This window comes from Dryobates pubescens, chromosome 2, assembly GCF_014839835.1.
Source record: "Dryobates pubescens isolate bDryPub1 chromosome 2, bDryPub1.pri, whole genome shotgun sequence".
Lineage (NCBI taxonomy): Eukaryota > Metazoa > Chordata > Aves > Piciformes > Picidae > Dryobates > Dryobates pubescens.
This window is the reverse complement of record NC_071613.1, coordinates 25197497-25222507: the sequence shown is the minus strand read 5'-3', so window position 1 is coordinate 25222507 and position 25011 is coordinate 25197497. Positions and strand designations below refer to the sequence as shown.

Genomic DNA, 25011 nt, shown 5'->3' with positions numbered 1-25011 from the left:
GTGTCTCACCACCCTCATGATGAAGAATTTCTTCCTAACATCCAATCTGAATCTACCCATTTCTAGTTTGGTTTTTTTTTTTTTTTCCTATTCCCCCTGGTCCTATCATTTCCTGACACCCTAAAAGTCCTTCACCTGCCCCATTTTCCCTTCAAACCCAGAGCACCTGGGCTCTGTTGGAGCCTCCTCCCACCCCAGGTGTGGCCACTTTGCCCTCCCCACCCACTCCCCTTTTTAATGCCCCTCAGGAAGGGCAGAAAGCCCAAGCTGAGCCCATCTGGGCTGGAGGATCCTCCTCTCATCACTGGTGAGTGCCCATGGTGCACACTGGGTGATGGTGGCGGTGACAACAAAGGCCGGGGGGCCTGGTGGCCCCCCGGTTGTTAGGGCTATGATTGATGACTCCTCCAGTATCATCCACAGGTGCTGCCTGGGCCTCCTTACTGGGGCTGAGCTCCTCTGAGTAGTATCTTGGCTGGTGAGGGTCTTGCCTCTGGCTTTGGGCTGGGTGCAGTAATGGTGATGGTGGAGCAGGAGCTGTTTATCCAGATATGATGCTAATTAGAATAGAATAAACCAGGTTGGAAGAGACCTTCGAGATCATAGAGTCCAACCTATCATCCAACACCACCTAATCAACTAAACCATGCAACCAAGCACCCTATCAAGTCTCCTCCTGAACACCTCCGGTGATGGTGACTCCACCACCTCCTCAGGCAGCCCATTCCAATGGGCAATCACTCTTTCTGTGTAAAACTTCCTCCTAACCTCCAGCCTAAACCTCCCCTGGTGCAACCTGAGACTGTGTCCTCTTGTTCTGGTGCTGGGTGCCTGGGAGAAGAGACCAGCCCCCACCTGGCTACAACCTCACTTAAAGTAGTTGTCGAGAGCAATAAGGTCACCCCTGAGCCTCCTCCTCTCCAGACTAAGCAACCCCAGCTCCCTCAGCCTCTCCTCACAGGCTTGTGCTCCAAACCCCTCACCAACTTTGTTGCCCTTCTCTGTACACGTTTCAGCAGGTCAACATCCTTCCTAAACTGAGGGGCCCAGAACTGGACACAGTACTCGAGGTGTGGCCTAACCAGTGCAGTGTACAGGGGCAGAATGACCTCCCTGCTCCTGCTGGCCACACTGTTCCTGATGCAGGCCAGGATGCCATTGGTCCTCTTGGCTGCCTGGGCACACTGCAGGCTCATGTTCAGCCTACCATCAACCAGTACCCCCAGGTCCTTCTCTGCCTGTCTGCTCTCCAGCCACTCTGACCCCAGCCTGTAGCTCTGCATGGGGTTGTTGTGGCCAATGTGCAGAACCCGGCACTTGGATGTGTTCAATCTCCTGCCCTTGGACTCTGCCCATCTGTCCAGCCTGTCGAGGTCCCTCTGCAGAGCCTCTCTACCCTCCAGCAGATCAACTCCTGCCCCCAGCTTGGTGTTGTCTGCAAATTTACTGATGATGGACTCAATGCCCTCATCCAGATCATCAATAAAGATGTTAAAGAGCACAGGGCCCAGCACTGATCCCTGGGGCACACCACTAGTGCCTGGCTGCCAGCTGGATGTGGCACCATTCACCACCACTCTCTGGGCTTGGCCCTCCAGCCAGTTCCTAGCCCATCGCAGTGTGCTCCCATCCAAGCCATGGGCTGGCAGCTTGGCCAGGAGTTTGCTGTGGGGGACGGTATCAAAGGCCTTGATGAAGTCCAGGTAGACTACATCCACAGCCTGCCACACATCCACCAGGCAGTCACCTGATCATAGAAGGAGATCAGGTTGGTCAGGCAGGACCTGCCCTTCCTAAATCCATGCTGGCTGAGCCTGATCCCTTGGCCATCCTGTTTTCTCACTGAGTACTTTGAAAGGCATCTCCAAAGCCCAAGCATCCACAAGTCATCTATGTTTTCTGAGATTCCTGTTTGGTTGAATCCAGCAATAAATAGAGCCCTAATTAAAAATACCAGAGGGCATGTCTGGCCAACTCTGTGAGCAAAGCTCAACAGAACAGATGGAGGCCATGTCTGTGCTGGAATGAGAGTTGTGATGTAGGGGGGATGGCTACCTACAACACTTTACTCCTCAGGCCTGGCCAGGTGATATGTGAGATTATTTTCAGGAAAAAGCCCTCTGGTAACTTTCACATTACTTGTGATTTCTGGGTCTCGTTTTTATCTTTATGATTAACCCTGCTAAAGGCCACTTTCTCCAGTCTGGAGAAGAAAAGGCTCCAGGGAGGTATTTCAATACTTAAAGAAAGAGCTGATAGGAAAGCCAGAGAGGGACTATTTATCAAGGAATGTACTGATAGGATGAGGGGAAATGGTTTTAAAATTATAGAAATATCTATATCTAATAGGTGTAATTTAGATTATATATAAGGAAGAAACTCTTCATTGTGATGTTGGTGAGACACAGAAACCGGTTGCCCAGAGAAGTTGTGGATGACTCATCAGTGGAAGTGTTCAAGGCTGGGTTGGATAGGGCTTTGAGCAACCTGGTCTAGTGGAAGGTGTCCCTACCCATGGCAGGGTGGTTGGAACTACATGATCTTTAAGGTCCCTTCCAACCCAAAGTATGCTGTAAGTCTATATTATGTCCTGCACTTGACAATAAACATGCAGTTTTAGGGCCTGGGTTTTACCTTTACTTCAACTTCTTCCTAAGTGACCTGCATGCCTGGCTACGGGTCACGCAAGGTGACCCGTACAAGGTGAAAAGCCTTTTTCAGCAGCTTCTTGAAACACTGAAACACAACTGATTGAAACCCTTTCTCTCTATTCATCATTTGAATTATTTAATTTTTTTTTTGGTTGTAGGTGGTGGTTGTTTTGGTTTGGGGTTTTTTGTTTCTTTGTTTTGCTTTTGTTTTGTTTTCCTGTTAAAAAAAAAATAAATCTCATATCCAGAGAGTTCACAGCTCTCAAATTGTCAGTACTTTTTTGGACTTTTTCTAGTGCTTGATAGTCTAAGTTCTCCCCTCAGGAACTGAAACCACCTGAGCTCTGTGGCATGGCTGTTTTCTAACTGACTTGATCAGCTTTTACAGTTGCTACTTTTCCAGCCTGACAAAAAGAGTTGTATTGTATCTCTGGGCTCTAGATTTACTTCTCCAAGGCCATTCACCCACAGAAGCCTAGACTAATCCCCAGAATTCAAGGAGGAGGTATCAATGTGTGCTGGTAAGCATTTATTTTCCCCAGTAGTGTCTAGTGCAATTTATGGAGAGATATGAAATGCTTTGATCTACTATGAATGGTTCTTAAATGCATGGTATTGAAGTATAAGGTTCAGCAACCCTGACCCTTTGTAGCATCAAGAAAGGCACATGGCATTTATGGTGCCACTGCTCCAGCTGCACACATCTGACCTGTGGCTTGGGTAGGTCACATCCTGGGAGAGCAGAGCAGTATGCTATGTTCTTCTGACAAGCCATTCACAAGGCTGAAGTTGGATTTGGGTGCCCATACTTGGAAAAATGCCACTCCTTGTGGTGAAATCATTGTGGAGCAATCTGGAGCATCATTAAAGATTCACAAAATTGCAGAAACTGACACACAAATGCACATGCCCTAGGGGGGGGAAAAAAAGTGATTTGCTGTATGATGTGCCTCATTGCATGACATCTGTTAGATTCACGTTCTTAAATGGTATTTTTGGCTCTACTGGCACCAAAAGCCCAGACTGAGAGGTGCTTTATTTTTAAGAAAGTAAGAGCATGTAATGGATGTGAAGTATTTTACTCTATGCAACTGGGCTTGTTTTAAAATAAACATTTGATGTTCAAGCTCTGAAACCTATCAGGCAATTAATGCATCTGATACACACATGTATGATCTTGATTTGACATGTTAAAATGTTACTCTGTGAAACTGGTTCAGCTAGAATGACATGATTTATTTTTACATGGGGCGAGACACCACAGCCTTGCTTTATTTTTAAATTTTTTTCCCCCTAGAGGAAAAGGCCAATGGCATCCTGGCCTGGATCAGGAACAGTGTGGCCAGCAGGAGCAGGGAATTCATTGTGCCCCTGTACTCAGCACTGGTTAGGCCACACCTTGAGTTCTGTGTCCAGTTGTGGGCCCCTCAGTTTAGGAAAGATGTTGACTTGCCGGAATGTGTCCAGAGAAGGGCAACAAAGCTGGGGAGGGGATTGGAACACAAGCCCTATGAGGAGAGGCTGAGGGAGCTGGGGTTGCTTAGCCTGGAGAGGAGGAGGCTCAGGGCAAACCTTATTGTTGTCTACAACTACCTGAGGGGAGGTTGTAGCCAGGTGGGGGCTGGTCTCTTCTCCCAGGCACCCAGCACCAGAACAAGAGGACACAATCTCAAGCTGCACCAGGGAAGGTTTAGGCTGGAGAAGTTCTTCACAGAGTGATTGCCCATTGGAATGGGCTGCCCAGGGAGGTGGTGGAGTTGCCATCACTGGAGGTTTTTAGGAAGAGACTGGATGGGGTGCTTGGTGCCATGGTTTAGTTGATTAGATAGTGTTGCAAGTTACGTTGGACTCAATGTTGAGATCATCGAGTTCAACCTGGTTAATTCTAGTCTAGTCTAATCTAGTCTATCTTTTCTTTCCCTCCCAATACATCTCTCCCTGCCAATTTCTGAGCAGACATTTCTTCTGAAGATCTGTTTTGCTTTTTGCTTTGCAATGTCAAGTCAATAACCTCAACAATGAATGTTGGGGCCGGAGACCTACCCTTTTATCCCTTTCTCTCTGTCATGTCAGCATTGTAGCTAAAGACAACCTGCATTGCTGTTAATCCAGCAGGGAAGGGGTATGACTTAAAAAAGGTCGTTTGGTATGATTTATCCCCACGTTTACAGATCCATTGTGACTGCTTTTTACTGCTGTCTTTCCACCCCACCTCCTCCCCTCTCTCCCAGGTTTTTTTTATTTTTGTTTCAGAATGAATTCTTTTAAATGTATTATTTATGACTTGGAAATTGAAACCTGGCTTCAGCATGTGTATGACTGAGGGTCTGACTGGGCTCTGCAAGGTGGTGGAGGAAGGTTAATGAGCAGTAGCAGAGTCCACTGGTGTTTGCTCTCAGAATGGAAAGTATATAGGAAAGAGGAGGAGTTCAGCGACCCTGAGTGACCATTTCTGTGGTGCAAATGGCTTTTGTGGGTTATGCATCTCTTCTGTGTACAATAGACAAGGGGCTCTCTGGGTCACAGACACAGCTTTTCCACTGATGTGTCTCCATGCAGCCCTTCTTTTCTTTGAGAAAGGCTTGCACTTAACATTTCCACCAGTAAGAGTGACAGAGATTAACAACTTCTTCCAGCTGAATGCAAGCATACAGCCTGGTGGGTCTCACGCATACTGAGACATGTTGCATTTTGCTTAATAAAGGGCTCTGCTGTGAACAGAAGCCACTCATAGTGCCAAACAGATGTGTGCCTTCTCTGCAGCACTTGGAGATGGAGCAAATCTCCTTAGCCAGCATATAAGCAATTACTCCTGGTATTGGCAGGCAAACATCAACCTGGGGAAGTGATGTTCGTACCTTCTGCACCCCATCAATCACTACCTGGGAAACAGCTTTTAGACAAATTGTTGAGTGTTGAAATATTTCAGGGTGCAAGGAAGCATCCCAGCTCAGAGATGTGCAGTCAAGAATGTAAATCTCATATACCTGGTAGCTGCATGACATCTTTATTTTTATTGGCAAGAGAAGCAGTATACACATCGACATTGCAGTCTCTTAGCTCGTTAAAAATATCTCAATAAATAAAACAAATAAGCAACATATACACTGGAACAGAAAATGAAAATAAAAAAGGGGAGGGGAGTGAGCGGTAGTAAATCATGGAGCAATAAGGAAAAGGTGGTAGAGTGTGGAGGGCAGTCTGTAATCCAGGCTGTACTTGAAACTAATCATGCAAGGAGCTGTGGACATGGTGGGCTTTGTTTTTGGTTTTGCTTTTCTTTTTTTTCTGAGAGCCTTGGTCCAGTTTTGACATTACTGTACAAGAAATCAGATTCTGAATTTTAAAACACAGACAAAAAAAAAACAAAACCCCAACCAAACCCAAAACAAAACAACCCAAACCAAAACAACCCCAAACAAAGAAACCCAGCACAAAATCAAAACCAACTAAAAAACAAAGAAACCAAACCAAAAGAATACAGCTAAAGGGAAGTAAAATTGAACCCAAAGATTTCTCATAAATGTATTCCTGAATTGAAATTGGGAAAAAAAAAAAAGAAAAAAAAAAAAGAAATAAAACCAAACACAGAGATGGACACACACAAAATCCAGCAACAATGAACAACCAGGAACGTTGCTTCTCTTTTCTCTTTGGTCAGTCACTTGGGGAGAGATGTTGCAAAGCTTCAGACTGCTAGCTTTGGTGCTGCTTTCTGCTCAGTCTAAGAGCTCCGCGAGAGTTCAGAGTGAGGGAGGTCAAGAGGGGTCTTTTGGACCAGTTTACTTGAGGTTGTTAAGGTTTCAGAAGCTACAAACTTGGATACATCCCAATTCCACTTCAGTTGCAGACTCTGGACAGTCTGGAGAGAAGAGAAGGGGAAAAAAAAAAAGTAAGATAAGAAAAATAAATACACCACGTACAAGACATCTTTCTGAGATATGTTGGTAAATTCTTTGCCACTACAAATCAAGGCTGTGGTTTGTGAACATCTGTAACCACATGTTGAGACCTGCCCCTGGTCCCAGCAGTATGGGAGCACATGGTTAATCACTAGGTGAGGTCCAGAGTATACCCAGAGTCCCTTCAACAGGTGAAATAGGGAGATCAGATGCTCAGGTACCCGAGATGAGCTTTAGAAACCCAACCCACAGTGACTCTCAGCTCCTCCTGCTGGAAATCAGTATGTTTTCTTTCCATCCTAGGGTGAAACATTTCTGTGATATCTAAGCATATCCAAAATCAACAACAAAAAATACTCAACCGAAAGTAACCAATTCCTTTGACTTTGGGGTGTACAGCCTAAGTTCAGAGTCTGTTAATGTCACAGCCTTTTTCATGTGTTGTACTGTCTATAGTAAATCCATAGGCAGAAGCAATGACTATAAGCTGAGAGTAGCATCTCCATCCCCAAGAGATATTGTGTTAAAGCCTTGTTTTCCACATGATTCCTGGTGATGATACATCCCTATGTATCATCTCTCCTCTGCCCCCATTCATCAGGATGTGAAAAGATGCAGCAACATATCAGGGAGACTCATTACCGGTAAGTTTTGCTCTGATTTGCAACAACCTGCTGCTGCTCAGCTGTGGGCTGGTGGGACAAACTCTGTGCCCCAGTAGTGCCCATGGGAGATCCCATCTAACTTGAGGGAGGAACGGCAAGATGCTGTTTCTGCTTTCAGAAAGCCACCTCAGCTCATATATCAAAAAGCAGATATAATTATTTCCTCCCACTAAGGAAAGCTTCCATTTAGCTTATTTCCTTTCCTTTCCTTCTCGAAGTTATTAATTATCTAATTACAACCACATTCTGCAGACCAGTTTGGGACCTGACAGGCTGCCCAGGACCACTTAGGAAAGCTTAACTGCTTGGAGTGTGCGAGCAGAGGTAGTTCGTGTCTGTGCACATCTAACACAAAGCTGGCCCTTTCCTAATGCTGGCATTGCCAGGGAGGGACTCGGGAAAGGAAAAGAAAATACAGAGAGGAGGAAGATGACATGGGATGAGTTTATGATGATCTTTTTTCTTCAAATTATTTTTTCCAGCAACTGGAAGCAGTGGAGGATGCTTGCTGTTAGCTACACAAAGTATCACTGTGCCCTGGACTGCTCTGAACCTGGCTGCTGTGTGGAACCAGATAGAAAGGTGAACCAGACAGAACCAGACAGAAAACAATACCAAGATGATCTTGTACCACAGAGTTTTCAAATTCTACCCAAGACTGCAGAGGTCAGCCACAAAGATGTTCTTAGAGCAAAGCTAGTGGTTTCAAGCCGCTGTCTTTAACCCCAGCTGAGACACCCTGCTCTGGCTGCTGTTGCAGTGTGGGATCTTGTTTCTGCTGGTCCTTTCTGGTTTTCTGCAGCTCTTTTGGCTCTGACCAGCTAGAAAAAAAAATGGGAATTACACAGCAGCTCAGGGTGTTTTGGCTTCCCATTTACTGTGAGGTGAATGAGCTCAGTCTACTCTGTGGCCAGCAGTACTGCTGCTCCCCAGCGATCTCGTATGGCACTGACAGATCTCTTCCTGTGCATCCAGTGCTTCACCTATGATTTCCCATCCCAGACAGGGCACTGAGACCCATGGTCATGGTGGGCAGAAGTAGCTGCACTAGGTTATCTGGTAGGTTGTTTCCACTGCTGCATGCTAAACAAGCCTGTATCAGCTGATAGTAGTATGACCAGACACATAGGCATTAAAAGAATGCTAAGCATAGCAGAGAAATTATACCCTGAATCAGGCTTATGATCTTCATCTCAGAAACCTAGTCCTTGCTTGCTGTAGTTTGAGACTTGTAGAGGGAAGGAATATCAGCTCATGGCTGAGGAAGAGGAAGGAAACTCCCGAATCCTACACGCTGGTCTTTCCTCTTCTCCTACCCAGTGGTGCCACACCACTGCAGCCAGACCTTCCATGGTGGCTGCCTTTTCTTGCCCCTTGTTTCTGGAGAGCCCACCATGAAGTGCCCCAGTAAACCCAGTGCCTTATGCCTGGGTTCCCAGAAGGGCTGGCTCTGATTGCACAACTTCTCAATGACCAAAAGAGGAAGCGTGGCCCCATTTGCCTTCGGGAGCTATAAAATGAGTCAAAGGGGCCCTTCTGGCTCCATCCCCTCTTAAATTATAGAAGGTTTTTCTTAATGATTTTGTGCTTTAATGGACCTTCCCAAGGTCATGCTTCGTGTTTATGATCCTTTAATCCCAGAGGGGCTCAGCAAGGTGTTCATCAAAGCCTGCCAAGGCACTCAGATGGCAGCTACTCCTGTGGCACTTCCCAGCTCCACTCTTGTGAGCTGGGCCCGCAGACATTTCCTAATGTGCCCCAGCAGGAACGGCTGCAGGTTTCCTATGGCAGCTGAATGATGAGGTATAGAGATGTGGGACTTAGTGCAGCTGCAAATCCCACAGTTGGTTATATAGGGAGGGGGCAGAATTTCTTACTGGCACTAAAATGATGAGGTAGCACAGAAGGACCTTGCACACCTTAGTTTTAATACCAGTTCATGCACAAGTTTGTTGTTTAATTGCTTTCCCTGCATGTGCCACAGTTTCTCTGGTTGGGAAATTGCAGTATATCCCTCCCTCTCTCAGAGCACGTGAGATTCAATCAGCTGCTTCTCACAAAGCTGGTAAAGGGTCTAGAGAGCAAGTCTTATGAGGACCAGCTGAGGGAACTGGAATTGTTTAGTCTGGAAAAGAGGAGGCTGAGGTGAGACCTCGTTGCTCTTTACAGATGCCTGAAAGGAGGCTCCAGTGTGGTGGTGGTGGGGGGTCTGTTGAACAACCATGGTGGTGTTAGGTGCTTGGACTTGATGATCTTAGAGGTCTTTTCCAACTGAAACAATTCTATGATTCTGTATGGCACCACTTGTGATTCTCCAAGGTATAGACAAACAGCATAATGCCATACTAGAACAATGTTATAACACTACATTATACTATAACAATATTGTAGCATTATAATACTGTACTATAACAGTATGCAATTATAGTATCTGGATGGAAAGATGATACATAGTGAAGCTTTCTGCTGAGCACGGTTTCCAAGCATTTCTCCCATAGTTTTTAACACTGAATACAGTTGTTGTATGCTGCTGTGACACGTACTCAATGCAGTTTCCCTTGTGGAGTGAATTGAGGGCTTGTAGCTCCAATTCTCCTCGCTTTTGAAGAGTTTCCCAGCTCCATATGAAGCATTCCCCAGCCCAGAATGGGAACTGCAAGAACTGAGAGCTGCTGCACTGTTGTTAAGGTGGCAAGACCATAGCCCTGGTTGCAGGAAATTTTGAAACATAACCATGACCAAGAGTGCAAATGAAGTAAGCAATGTAGCCTGGAGAAGAGGAGGCTCAGGGGAGACCTTATTGCTCTCTACAACTACCTGAAGGGAGGTTGTAGCCAGGTAGGTGTTGGTCTCTTCTCCCAGGCAACCAGCACCAGAACAAGAGGACACAGTCTCAAGCTGCACCAGGGGAGGTTTAGGCTGGATGTTAGGAAGAAGTTCTTTGTAGAGTGATTGGCCATTGGAATGGGCTGCCCAGGGAGGTGGTGGAGTCACCATCACTGGAGGTGTTTAGGAAGAGACTGGATGGGGTGCTTGGTGCCATGGTTTAGTTGATTAGATAGTGTTGGGTGATAGGTTGGACTCTATGATCTCAAAGGTCTTTTCCAACCTGGTCTATTCTATTTGGCCATGCTGGATGGGGCTTTGAGCAACCTGGTCTAGTGGAAGGTGTCCCTGCCCATGGCAGTGGGGGTGGAATTCAGTGAATTATTTTTTTTAAGGCCATTTTTCAAACCAAACTGTTCTATGAACCTATGAAAATTGGTTTTGAGATTGTCTGTTGTTTGGGTTTTGGTATATTTTTTGTGTGTTTTGGGTTTTGGGGGGTTTTGGTTGTGGTTGGTTTGTTTGTTTTTGTTTTGGGTTTGATTTTATTTAATTTTTTTTTTTCCAACTTCTTTTAAAGTCGAGAATGTAAAAAAATTGTTCTGTTCCCAGAGCCCATCCTCTTTCTCTCCATATGGTGCTTCAGCCTGACAAAATCCCTACCAGAAAGGTACTGGCCCACCTTCCCACCTTGTGTTTGGGGCTGAAGATGAGGTCAGGCAGTGAGTGGGGGACTGAGGGGTCCCAGAATCAGAGCAGCACACACCAGCTGCTTGCCCCACACCAGCTGGTACTGATTTTGGTAGTCACTGAGAAGTTTACAGACTGCTTCCTCCCTCTCTTCCCCTTCAGCTTAAGGAAGTAAAACACAATGTGGGTCAAAGCCAAGACCCCAGCCCCACTCAGTGGGTCAGTACAGGGCATGCTACCTATGGGATGATGATGCTGCCTTCAGGCACCTCTGGAGTGGATGTGGTTTCTGACCAAGCATCCTTGCTGAAGGGGGTTTGAGCTGCAATAACAAATTTCTCATGTGTGACACCAGCAAGTATGTTCCTCATCAGCCCCATGTGCAGCTGCCCCAGCAGTCCCTGCTAGCTTCCTCACAGGCCCGCTTTGTCCCAGCAGCTCTCCTGCCTGTGGCACTGTCTCTGCCACTGTGTTTTACCTTCTAAGTGACTCTCTCCAGACTAAGCCTGATCTTTAAGCATTCCCACAACATTTATTTTAATGGGCTGTTAACTTCAAGCATTTCTCTTTTTCTGCAGTCTGTGGAACTCTGGAGCAGAGAACAGCATTGCTGAGACAGAATGATGAGCAGTGAGGCTGCCTGGGATGAGGAGATAGGACACAAGGAGAGAAGGCAGCACAGCTGGGCATGGGTGACTAAAAGCTCTGTGGTCATCCTCCCTGGGGAACAAACATGCCCTGAGGAAGCAAATGTTAAACAAATCCATGAGGAAGTTCAGGACAATTTCATCTGGAGACTGCCATCACCACTGCCTCAAAACATTCTCCAAAATGAGAATAACCAGAAAGGTTTAATACAGGGAAACACAAAGCAAGAGCCTGCTTGGGCTATCACTAGTCCTCATCCATGCTGTTAATTAAGGCTTTACTCTGCTAGGTACTGCCCAACAGTTAGTAAAATATTGCAGGTATGTTGCAAGGCAAATGGGGAAGGGGAAGCAGGAGTTGGATCTGCTTGTAGATCATGTCTGAAGAAGATGGGGCAGAGCAAATATGTCAACCAGTGACTTCTCTGACTGTTGCCCAAATGTCTACCTTCACGGCTGGAGAGCCTGTTGTCTGTATTTATCACAAGGAGGAAAATGTCACCTAGACGACAGGAATACTCCGACTATGAGGTTCAAGCAACACTGGGTTGTGACACAAAAGCAGACGCTTCTGCTCGAGAGCATCAATAAAATGTTTCAGTCAGTGCAAAGTAGCAGCTGCCCTTAATAACTTTTCAGAGTAAATAAGTGTTGGGTTGTGGCATGATGTCAGAGCCCCGGTATGCCTGCCTGCCGCACCAGCGCCGCGTGCCTCCTGCCCCGCGGGCACGGGGGCTGGGGAATACAAGAGCGAACAATGCGGAGCGTGACTTTGGGGTGCACATGTCAGCCCCCCCTGCCTCTGGAGGGAAGAAGGGGCCGGTGGGAGTTTCTGAAATGACAAAGCAAGCGGCTCCAGAAATCGGGTTGTTCTCTTTGGGATTAAGAATTGCTGAGCTGGAGGGAAGGATCAGTCTCGGCTTCTTGACTCTTGGGCCGGAAAGTCTGACTTGCCTGGCTACTGGGACAGTGGGCTGGATGCAACCTGTGGCAGCTGAATATCCTGCAAGCATCCTATGCTCTTTTCTCCTCACCTCTGGGACCCAACTCAGTGCTAGATTTACCAGACCAAGGGGCTGCCATTAAGATCTATGTGGCAACTTGAAGTGCAGAGGTCTGAATATGAGCCAGCAATGTGCCCAGGTGGCCAAGAAGACCAATGGCATCCTGGCGAGTATCAGGAATAGCATGGTCAGCAGGAGCAGGGAGGTCATTCTGCCCCTGTACTCAGCACTGGTTAGGCTGCACCTTGAGTGCTGTGTCCAGTTCTGGGCCTCTCAGTTTAGGAAAGATATTGACTTGCTGGAACGTGTCCAGAGAAGGTCCACAAGGCTGGTGAGGGGTTTGGAGCACAGACCTTATGTGGAGCAGCTGAAGGATCTGGGGTTTAGCCTGGAGGAGGCTCAGAGGAGACCTTATTGCTCTCAACAACTACCTGAAGGGAGGTTGTAGACAGGTGGAGCTTGGTCTCTTCTCCCAGGCAACCTGTGACAGAACAAGAGGACAGTCTCAACCTGCTCAAGGGGAGGTTTAGGGTGGATGTTGAGAAGAAATTCTTCCCAGAAAGCGTGATTTGCCATTGGAATGTGCTGCCCAGGAGGTGGTGGAGTCACCATCACTGGAAGTGTTTAAAAAGAGACTGAATGAGGCACTTAGTGCAGTGGTTTAGTTGATTAGATGGTTCTGGGTGATAGGTTTGACTCCATGATCTCAAAGGTCTTTTCCAACCTGGTTTATTCTGTATTCTGTACATCCCATCCCCTTATTATGAGATGCCCAGAAGAATCATCCTGGGGATGTAGAAGTCACTTATTCTAGTGGAGGTTCTCATCATGGGCAGAGTTTCCACATGAGGTCCTCACTGCCAAATGGCTCCAATTCAGCCCTTAACCTTGCTCCATCCTGAGCTTGGTAAACTCCCAGCTGTCTTGGGAATGACTGCTTTAAAAAAGCATATGGCAAGTTATCAGTCACAGCACTCGTGGTCAGGTTTGAACACTTTGCCTTCCAGCATCCCATGTTTTTTTTATCTGCTCAAAACCTTCTGAAACTTATGCTGCTTAAGCTGAAAATTTTCCATGCCCAACGGTGATTCCTCTTTCTTGTCACTGTTTTTGTTTTCTGGAGCCTGGGCAAAAATGGTCCAGCTGTTTCAAAGCACAGGGAGAGTGGAAAACAGCCATGCTCCAAAGATCCTGGAGGCTTCCCTGTGACTGTGTGTTGAAGGCTGGGACATCAGTGGGTGGAAAGCTGAGAGGCAGCGTGCAAATCGCCTGCCTTGCAAAACAGCATCCCACCTGGACCTGGAGGAAATTAAGTTTGTTTTGACCTGATTCAGAGCCTCCTAAAATTGCCTTCCAACTATGCACAGGGTGAGTGTTTCTGTGAGCCATATGAAGCAGACCTAAGGCAGGAAGCATGGGGAGTTATTTTGGCTTGCTTTTTATCACAGCGCTGTTAAACTTGCAGCCACCGTGAAGCAGCAGAGATAGGCTAGGGTGGAGGCAAAGTGCTGGCTGCCAGGAGCTGGCTTGAAGCTGGACTCATGTCTAGCAGGTTGGGATGTACACAGGGAAAATGGTTATTTGCTGTCTTGACTAGGTAAAATGTGTTCCCAGCAGAATGCCTGGCCAGACTTTAGTACACCTTAGCCCTGGGAGGTGGGATGCCTCTTGCCTCTCTCCTGCCTGAAGAAGCACCTGATATCGTGGAAGAAGCTGAAGTTAAAGTATGTCCAATCACAGGCAGTGATGCAGCTCTGCCTCTCTCTTCTGCCATGCCCAAAACCCCCTCAAGACCTCCTATGAGGGATCCTTTTCACCTGATGCTGTCTGCCCTCTGCCTGCTTCGCCTGAAATGAGCAATTCCTCCACAGCTGAAAGCAGCCCTTTTTTTTCCTAGAGTTTGTTGAGAAGCTTTCACCCTGTCAGTCAAAACTGGATGTCAGAAAGTGATGTCAGAGTGACATCAGAGGAATTTTCAGAGGCTTTTCAATTCTGCAATATCCGTGCTGAAATTTCAACATATAACTTGTATCAAACAAGCAAACAACAAAAGCTGAAATCCTATTAATAGTGCATATAGGGTACAAAAAGCTGCACTCACTATGGGTGTTGGCTGGATCTCTACCCTAGGCATATTCTCAAGCTCTCTCATGAAGTTGTCAGCTGTCCTCAGAACCAAAACAGACAACACTGTATATTTAATTTGTGTGTGTGTTGTTGTTCTGTTATTTGAATGGCATGAAAATGCAACTTCTTAGGAAAAATGGCATCTTGGCTAGCAGCAGTGGAACCTTTGCTAGCAGGTGAGCATCTGCCCTCCCTTTTGGGAAAAGCAACCCCTGAGAAGGATGGAGAGATGAATTTTGGAAACTCATTTCCACAATTTTTAGAAAGGGTCTTCCTTCCAATCGACCACATTGCAACAGAGTGCCTGAGTGGGGAAAAGCAAGATGATGGCAGTGTGAGGTGGGACACTAACACTTCAGTCCTGCCCTTGACCATTTCTATGTTGCTGCTTGTACATCTGCCTGGGAAACCAGCCCACATTTGCTCAAGCAATAGTCTATGGGGATACTCAGCAGCAACACAATCAGAGAAGAGGCACAAAGCAGGAATATTTTTTTTTTTTTTTTTTTTTTTTTTTTTTTTTAAGGTTGTTTCACACCATGTAAGGCTAAAAAGATGAGAATGGGGAATAAATTCACATCTTCATGGTTGCTTTCTGTCCTCCAGGGAGAGCTGATCCTTGTGCTGTGGCACAGACCCCTCCATGGGCCAGGAAGGGAGCGAACCCAAATGTACAGCTGTCCCTCAAGCAATAGAAAAGGCAGCAGAGCCAGTCTGCAAGGCTTCAGAGGAAGCAGTAGAGAAAGGAATTCAGATAATTGTGTACATGCAGAGGGAGAGAGAGGGCCAAAATCAGATCTAATGCTGTGGGTACAGACAGACTGAAACCAGATACCTTAGCTTGTGTTTTTCTGCCTTTGCTGGTATGAACTCTTATCAACCATCCACTCTTGAAGTGTCCCAGATGAAGGAAAGCCACAATTATGTGCATCTTACAGCTGGGAAGCCATTTAAAAACATATTCCTCACAGTTGTTCATTCCTGAGCCACTCCCCCGCCTAGAGGAAAGCCTCAGATCTAATTTACCCCAGGTTTTCAGACATTGGAGGATTTATCTGCCCATGGCTGGTCAGAGGGAAAACAACTTCCCTACATTGAGTGTCTCCCAAATTTGTTATCAGGACCTTAACTAGCTGTTTGATGGGATGTGGCATGAGAAAATGGAGATTTAAGCCTTTCCCCCTTCCTGTGAAGCTGTTTCTGTTGGTTCAGACCATCCTGTGCACTGTCAAGAAAGGTCAATATCTTGCTCACTCCTCACTGTCCAGGAAAATATTCTAGTGATGAAAGATCCTAGAGGTGCCAAAACCAGAAACCAACAGGAGAGCCTGTGCCCCTCACCCTTCCAGCTTATGTCTTGTCCTACCTGGAAGAGCAGGAGAGCACATACATGAGGCTGGGGACCAGAACAACTACCAAAACCAGATCCTTACCACAGCTGAAATGAATCTGGGACGTTAGTGAGTGTGTCTCTCATAAATAACTACCCATGGCAGAGAGAGGTGGACTGATTCATTTTCAGCTAGCACCTTCTATTGATTGAAGTGGCTGAATAATCTTGTTTTAAATCCTTTTCATTTTTCTCTCACTCTGCTGCAGAAAGGCTCCATGGTGCCCATGGCCACCCATCCAAACAGACATTATCTATGGAGTAGATGTCAGAGCCTGCTGTCCTGGAAGAGCTGCCAGACCTGTAAAGTGCTTGCATCCAGTTCAACAACAAACACCACAATGTATTTGTCACTTTGTTGTTTGTATCTTTTTTCCTTTCTTTCTCACTCTCTCTCTTTTTTTTTTTTTTTTAAGTAGAAAATGGACATTTTAGAGGTGTGTGAGACCCAGTGCAGTTGACACTGGTGTGTTTACCAGAATAGCCTGTATTTAAAACTACTTTATTAATCTATAATCCTATGTATTAACATTAATCAGCAGTTAACTGACTGCTGTTGACTGTCATATAGTTCAGCATTTTGGCATCTAGCATGCAGCTGACCTTTTTGTACTCAGGTTTTATTTAAAAGTGGAAAAAAAGTTTTCCCATTCCTCCTGGTACAGACTTACCTACGCAAGGCTAAACTGTCTGGAGCAAAATAGGTGTCTCCAGAACCAGAGGAGGCTCTGACCCTGACAAATGTGTTTAACACCACTGCATGCTCTGATCTCAGTTTTTCCTTAGCTCCTGATAACCAAGCTGTTGGGCTTTCCTTGGGGCTTCATCTCCTTTCCACTTAGAAGAGAGAGATGCTCACCAAACATAGAAGATAAAGGTCTGGTGCAGCCCCATCTTGGACCTGTGAGATACCTGCAATCTCAGAGCTCCTCTGGGAAACCAGCACTGCCCCAAGGTGAATCGGCATGTCTCACCCATGCCCATCAATATGAGAAAGCCAAGGTGGCCTCCATTATACTTAGAAACTTGTGGATGCAACAAATTCCTGTGGAAAAACATGCCCTTTGGGGCCCTGAAACACCTCAAGAAAGCCACATCTTTGGCTTTTTGACTTGTGGCTGATTGCCCTAGCCCAGATAAAATCAGTCACTGGGGCCTCACCAAAGGGAGGGAAAGTGAAAGCCCTGCCAGGAAGCCTCTCTGCAGCAATCTCTGGGCATTTAGTAGTGTTTGCTCCAAGGTGCTGTGTCCCTCCTTTGCCAGAAAATTAAAGAAAAGAAAAAAAAAGCCTTAAACAGGAAAGAGCCTCCCCAAAGAAACATTTCCCCCAGTCCTGCACTCCTCCACAGCCCGAGCATTGGCCTCTGTGGAGCAGTGGGGTTTGTCACAGCTGGAGGAGGAGGTAGGTTTGTGGGAGCCCCTTGTTAAAATCTTGGCAAAACATCACTGAAAGCAGGGCTAGAAATTGCCGAGAGGCGGAAGCTGCTAATGAGCAGTTGGAGCAGGAAAAAGCAGAGCTGCTTCGATGTTTGAAAAGACCATCTAAGCTCTGTCTGGCTCTGCCCTGATGCCTCGTGGGTGGCTCAGCAGAACAAGTGCTAGGAGACACCACCAGCGTCTGCTGGCCCATGAAAGGGCAAATGGCCAGGGAAAGCCGGTGGCTGGAGGCAAAGAATAGGAGGGAACTGGTAACCACCATCCCTTCTGGTTAATGAAGCATCAGAGAAAACCCATAAGCATTTCTTTGGACTCCTCTCTCCTCCCAGAAGGCACTCACATACCCTTTGCACAAGAAAGGTATGGAATAAAGAAGCAAGGACAGGTTATAAAGGCAGATAATGAGATGTTCTTGGGTAGCTTAAGGGAAATAGATAGGGTGAAGCAACACAGGTGTGTCCTTAAAGAGTGGCTCAGAAGTTGATGAGGCTCATGCTGAGGCTAAGGGCAGTCATTTCACATCTTCCTGTGCCTCGTTAGCACCCCCATCCTCCAGCCGCTGTGCTTCTCAGATGATTATTGGCTCCAGCTGCCAGACCGCAAGAAATTCTGGGCAGGCAGTTGGTTCTTCCTGTCCTGAAATGCATGCCCGAAGCAGTGCCAGAGCGATGGAAGTATGTGATGCAGCAATCAGGTAAGGAGGGTAAAGTTGTTATGGGTGGGCCACATACCTCTACTGAGACATTCACAGGAAAAGCTATGTGTGAATCCCACCTTCCACAAGCACAGCTTACAAGCTAAGGCTTAGCTTATTTTAGGAAATTGTTACATGACCTGTTACAGTTTAATGACTTATGCCATTGGTGGGGCTATGAAGGCTAACTACAATGACCATGTTATTTGTGCCAAGGTGTATGGAAAGTAAAATACATTGGTACTTAAGGCAAATGTGTTCTTGTAGGCTTATTGATACTATCAGGGAGGGAAATATCAATAGGAATATGGCTCTTGTTTCTCCCAGAAATAGCAGAGTATTGGACAAAGGGAATCCTTTTCTCCTCCCTCCTGTGTTCTTGCCAAAATAACACAAATTCTAGGAAAAAACACCTTCTCTAAAAATAAATACATACATCTGCAGCTTTATTCTTTTTCCAGGGGAACTCTCTTGGTCTGACTTGCTTATCTGGCAGTTTCCCTGCTCTTCTTGCCTTTTCCATGTGCAGCAAATATTCAGCTGCGTTTTGCAAACCTCATGAATGGCAGCATCTCTGTGGGAAGGAATAAGCATTGTTCTCTGGCTCCAGGACTGGACCTGGGCATTTGAATCATAGAATTGTTAGGGTTGGAAGGGACCTCAAGGCTCATCTTGTTCCAGCCCCCCTGCCATGGGCAGGGACTCATCACACTAGATCAGGCTGCCCAGAGCCATATCCAGCATGATTTAAAAATCCTCCAGGGATGGGGTTCCACCACCTCCCTGGGCAGCCTGTTCCAGTGTCTCACCACACTCACGAGGTAGAACTTCTTCCTAATATCCAATGTGAATCTACCCAGTTCTATTTCTTTCCATTCCCCCCAGTCCTATCACTACCTGACACCCTCAAAAATCCCTCCCCAGCTTTCTCATAGGTCCCCTTCAGATACTGGAAAGCCACAGTTAGGTCTCCTTGGAGCCTTCTCTTCTCCAGACTGGATAGCCCCAACTCCTTCAGTCTGTCCTCATAGGAGAGGTGCTCTAGCCCTCTGATCATCCTCATGGCCCTTCTCTGGACACATTCCAGCACCTCCAGATCCTTTCTGTAGTAGGGGCTCCAGAACTGGGTGCAGTACTCCAGGTGGGGTCTCGCCAGAATGGAGTAGAGGGAGAGAATCCCCTCCCTGGACCTGCTGGTTATGCTTCTCTTGATGCAGCCCAGGATGTGATATGGCTTTCTGGGCTGCAAGTGCACACTGCTGGCTCATGTTGAGCTGGCCTGTATCAGGAATAGTGTGGCCAGCAGGAGCAGGGAGGTCATTGTGCCCCTGTACTCAGCACTGGTTAGGCCACACCTTGAGTACTGTGTCCCGTTCTGAGCTCCTCAGTTTAGGAAAGATGCTGAGTTGCTGGAATGTGTCCAGAGAAGGGCAACAAAGCTGGGGAGGGCTTTGGAGCACAAGCCCTATGAGGAGAGTCTGAGAGAGCTGGGGTTGCTTAGCCTGGAGAAGAGGAGGTTCAGAGGAGACCTTATTGCTCTCTACAACTACTTGAATGGAGGTTGTAGCCAGGTGGAGGTTGGTCTGAGGATCTTAAATTCTATTGCTTTGTGGCCACTGCAGCTAAGGTTATCCCTGAGTCTCACACTGGTGACCAGCCTTTCCCCATTGGTGAGAACAAGGTCGAGTGTAGTACCGTTTCTCACTGGTTCCTCTACCATTTGGAGGAGGAAGTTGACATCTATGCATTCCAGGAATATCTGAGGATGTCAGGGTGGTTGAAATCCCCCATGAGGACCAGGACCTGTGAACATGAAGCCACTTCTCTTTGCCTGTGGAGTGCCTTATCTGCTTGGTTCTGCTGGCCAGGTGGCCTGTAGCAGACTCCTACAGTAACATAACCTTCCCCTGTCTTCCTCTTAATCTTCACCCATATGGTCTCAACCAGCCCTGGTGGAGCTCCACTGATTCCAGATGGTCACTGATATAGAGAGCAACACCTCCTCCTTCCCTACTCTGCCTGTCCTTCCTAAAGATCTTGTACCCATCTATCCCTACGTTCCAGTCATGGGAATCATCCCACCAAGTTTCAGTGATAGCCACTATGTCACAGCATCCTAGCAGCGCGGTGGCCCTCAGTTCATCCTGTTTGTTGCCCAAGCTGCGTGCATTTGCATAGAGGCACTTCAGCTGGGCTGGCTATGCTACCCTCTTAGGTGAATCATTCTACCCTTGGGGTGTCCCAGTGCTTCGTCCTTGTCTTGCCTCAGGGCAACAATTGGAGAGCCCTTGCTAGCATCCATCCCTCTGCCTCTGGTGAGTTGCCCCACTGTTTGTTGCAGGCAAGCATGAAATTAACAACCCCTTCTCCCTTCGAATCTAGTTTAAAGCCCTATCAATGAGCCCTCCCAACTTCTGCCTCTAGAATCCTTTTGCCCCTCTGGGACAGGTGCATCCCATTGGTTGCTTGCAGCTCTGGTGCCTTGTAAACTGAGCTGTGATCATAAAATCCAAACCACTGTTGATGATACCAGTCCTGGAGCCATGAATTGACCTCTTGGCTCTTCCTAAATGTTCCCTCATCTATCACTGATGTCAGAGGGATGGAGGAGAGTGCAACTTGAGCTCCTGATCCCTTCAGAAGTTGCCTCAAGGTCCTAAAGTCTCTTTTAATTGATTGTGAGCCTCTCACTGCTACATCATCACTAACTACCTGAAAATCCAGCAGTGGGTAGTAGTCTGAAGGACTCACAAGGGTGGGAAATTTACCTACGACATAGTTTACCTGGGCACCAGGGAGACAGCAGATCTCTCCATAAAGTGGGTCCAGTCTAAATATTGGGCCATCCGCTCCCCTCAGCAGGGAGTCACCTACAACAATGACTCTTCCATTTTTCTTTTCAGGGTCAGTTTCTATGGCTGGCCTGGGGTAGGCTGGCCTTGGTGGTACCTCTGGCCTTTGTAGCACTTATGACCTTTGTGAGCCCCTGTCCTTGCTCTCAACTAATTCCTCCTTCAGAGCCTCATACCTGTTCTGCAAGGGCACTGTGGGTGGTGTGCTTCTTAAAGAAGCATGTTTGCTCCATTTGTATAGTTTGTTTCATCAGGTAGCTACCTGTTCCCATTGACCCTGCACATGTGAGTTACTGCAGGAAGTCTGGGGGACTACCTGATGAGAGGATATCAAATCCTCTGCTCCACTAAGAGCTGTCTTCTGTTCTGTATTTGTAAAGATCAGCAGCTGCCACCCCATGCATGATATGTTTCCTACCCATTTCCCCAATTTATCTGTCCCTGTCCTGTTTAGATTAAGTACTTCAGGAGCAAGTCTTGCTCCAGCAGGACTAGGAACTGATCATCTCTCTGTACTCAGCACTGCTGAGGTTGGCCCTCAAATACTGTGTTCACTTTGGGCCCTTTTCTACAAGGACATTGAGGTGATGGAGCAAATTCAAAGAAGGGCAGTGAAGCTGGTGTAGGGTCTAAAACACAGGTCTTGTGAGGAGCAGCTGAGGGAACAGAACTCATTTAGCCTGGAGAAAAGGAGGAGCAGGGGAGACCTTTTTGTTTGCTGCAACTACCTGAAAGGTGGTTGTACGGAGGTGGGTGTCAGCCTTTTCTCCCAGGTAACAAGGTCTAGAACAAAAGTGAACAACCTTAAGATGCACCAAAGGAAATTTGGATAGAACATTAAGAAAAATTTCTTCCCTGAAAAGGTTGTCAAGAATTTGCTCAGAGAAGTAGGGGAGCCATCAGTCTTGGAGGAACCTAAAAGATGTGTAGATATGGTGCTGAGGGACATGGTTTAGAAGCGAGAAGAGCTGGGTTAGTGGTTGGACTTGATGATCCTAAAGATCTTTTCCAACCTAAACAATTCTATGATTCTATGAGCACAGGAGGAACAGCTTCAGCCTTGTTTCATCATTGCATCGCAAAAACTCTGCAATAACATTGACTTGTAAGAGTAAATATGGATGTTAGCACCCATCCTTTATGACTGACTCAACTGCACAGATTAATGCTAATGGAATTAATGACTAGAAAATTCGTGTTTTAAAAGTATCTATGATTTAAACTCCTTGTTTTAAGAAACAACCCCAAACCAACCAACCAAAAACACCCCAAAACGTGGGGCCACACACTAAAAAGCTGAGTTTGCCTAAAATCAATGGTCTTTTGTGGGCTTCTGTGAAAAATCCGTGGGACAGGTACAATCGCCTTACGAACTCAGGGTGCTTTTTAATGTTCAGTACAGTCACTGACAAATAGCAGATGAAACACCTGTAGGCCAGATGTGCACAGCTGTACGTGTACTGCTGATGATCAGTCTTCAGATGACATCATGCTCCAGATGCCTGACTTCAGAAGCGCTTGGAAGGCAGAGCTGGAGGGAACGAGCTGCACACTTAGGCATTTCTTTCTTCCCAACTTCTCTGCATGCAATGCCAAGCCCTTTTCTTGTCACCTTGACCTATACAATGCAACCTCAAAGCAAACAGAGGGAAAACTCCAGCCAGCAGTTTGGGGTAAGTCACTGGCATTCTATAGCTAGGAATAACGCCTCTAGAAAGTGCTGGGGAGATGGGCTATGCACAGTTCACTCTGTGTTTCTACCACCTGAGACCCAAATAACCATCAACACCCACCTTTGAACTGGTTTATCCTTGTGTTTCTCCACACTGCAACACTTGGCACAACTTTGTTGTTTTTCTACAGGCACATGTGTGTAGGTGCATGTGCAAAGGAGCTGCTGTGAGTGATTTTAATTTTCTGTGGGTTCATTCCCCACAAGAAATATGGCACTTATGCCTATAACACTAGAGAGAGAGAACTTTCCTGCCCTGAGAGAGACTTGGAGGTGACTGCTGAGAAAACACCCTGTTTTCTTTGTGTGGAGTGGGAAAGAAAGTTTGCCTTTTGCTCCATGAAGCTGTGTTTGCTCTTCAAAACTGGCAAGCAGACACTGAGGCAGATTCCTTGAAGTGTGAGGGATTTTTAATCCTCAAGTTTTCCACCTGTGAATCTTTGCAGAGCATCACAAAACACCCTTAATGGGAAGGAGCAGGATCCCTGTCACTGGTTTTGGCAGTGCCAGGACTCACATCCTGGGTGACATTCCCAGATGTTTGCAGAGGAAAGGGTGCTGCTTTGGCATCTTCCTTGTAGCATGAGGCAGCATTTGAAGAATGTACCCTTGCTCACCACACCCTGGTCTCTGAAGCCGGTGATCACAGTTGCTTGGCCCTGGCCCTAGCCCGGCAGCATTTCCCACAGCAGCAGGTGCAGCTTTTTGATAACCACCCAGGCTCTGAGTAACGGTGGTGATTCAGTCTATGTGTTACTAACCTCCCAGGACTTTTGGAGGGGATTGTACCAGGCCAGGTCTCCATCTGGGATTAATCAATACAACTTCATTGAAGTCAAGGGGCCAAATTCTCACTTGGAGTAAAGCAGCTTAACTCCACCACAGTCAATAAAGCTGCTCTGATTTTATTTTTTTTAATGCAAGAATAATCCAACTCTTTAAAATATGTGGGGTTAGAGGGTGTTGCCCTCATGCAGAGGGAGTTACATTTTTATATGCCAGACAATCCCACTGGGGTAAGAAGTATTTGGCATCAAGTAAGGCACTCCAGCATGCGCTGGAGACGTTGGCCATGCTGTGCTTCACAGAAAGCCACCAGCCAGCTTGAGGGGCTGAGGCAAGTACAGCATGGAACAGGAGCCCTGCTGCATACCAGGTCAGCTACATTTGCCTTTTGGGCACTTCTGTACATGACTGATAGTGACACTCTGCCGCTGGGGATGATGACAATGACTTTGGATTGTTGCGCTGGTAGACTGTGGGTTACTTTGCATTCATTATATCCACTGCCCAGAGGCTCTTTCTTCTCTGTCTTCAGCGGTCTGACAGCTACGTTACAATGGACACAACCCTGGCAAGAGCCATCCTGGCTCCTCCTTCTCTCTTGAGCCATTTCTGTCTTTCCTGCAACCATTCTCATAAACTTTACAGCTTTCACCTTCCATGCAGATGGCATTGTCTGCACTTTAAGCCAGCCCTCTAGATTGCAGCTGAACACTTTTGCTGAGCTGCTGCTCTCGAACCTCTTCTGCCCTAGCCTTAGTGTTTATAAGCAGCCCTGCCACACACCCTCCTGTTCCTTACCTCCTTGCTAGTCTCTTCTCAAGGCTGACTCTGTCTCCCTAGGGGTGCCCAGCACAGCTTTGCATCAGGGACAAGCAACTGCAACTCCCAGCATGACAAGTGCTGGAAGTTGCAGTTGCTTGTGTGGCTAGAAGTGGTTTTGGACTCTGCACGGAGTTGTTTAGTTTGGGGTTTTTTGTTTGTTTGAATATGCTATACTTGAATATTGTCTTATTTTCTTTGCCTCAGACCTCTTGGCTGTCTCACATCAACCAAATGCTTGAATGTCCACCTTGTTCCTCTGCCCTCTTTGTGCACCTCAGGCAGTGGTGGCTACTGGAGGGGCTCCTACTTGAGGTAATGGCAGGGCTTTCTGGAGAGGAGGCAAATCACACAGAGGCTGAGAATCTCCAGTGGGACTGGTCACTGGTGAAATATTGTATCTTTATTTTTGCGGTTTCTGATGTCACCATCCTACTTCAGGAGTGTTTTCTCCTGAGGAGATAGCAGGAACCGTGAGCAACCCTGAATCACTCATTTTTCCAGGACTCATAAACCTAGCATCATTGCTTATAACTTGGCTTGAGGTTGGCCAGCTGCTTTACAGGCTTTCCTGAAACTGTTATGTGGGTGATGCTGGGCAAGCAACAGGAAGCAGGAGAGAGAATGATCTTAATCATAACCTCTTTAGCAACATGTTTCTGGCCTGGATGGTGCCATGATCTCCCCAGGATGAGAGCCACCCAAACCCCTTCTCCCCTCCAACAGCGTGCACTGCCATAATCTAGCATCCTGAGGGTTTTCAGTTCCTCTGCAGTGACTATCCAATTT

At 46.8% G+C, this 25011-nt stretch overlaps 1 protein-coding gene across 1 annotated transcript in view; it reads right to left on the bottom strand.

The window, feature by feature from the left end:
* Positions 1 to 6245: 6245 nt before the first annotated feature.
* The window catches only part of TWIST2 (twist family bHLH transcription factor 2), a 39870-nt gene continuing 21104 nt past the window's right edge, over positions 6246 to 25011 (bottom strand). The window contains exon 2 of the mRNA XM_009900453.2: positions 6246 to 6513. The gene's annotated coding sequence lies outside the window, so the exon portion shown is untranslated. The remainder of the gene's footprint in view (positions 6514 to 25011) is intronic.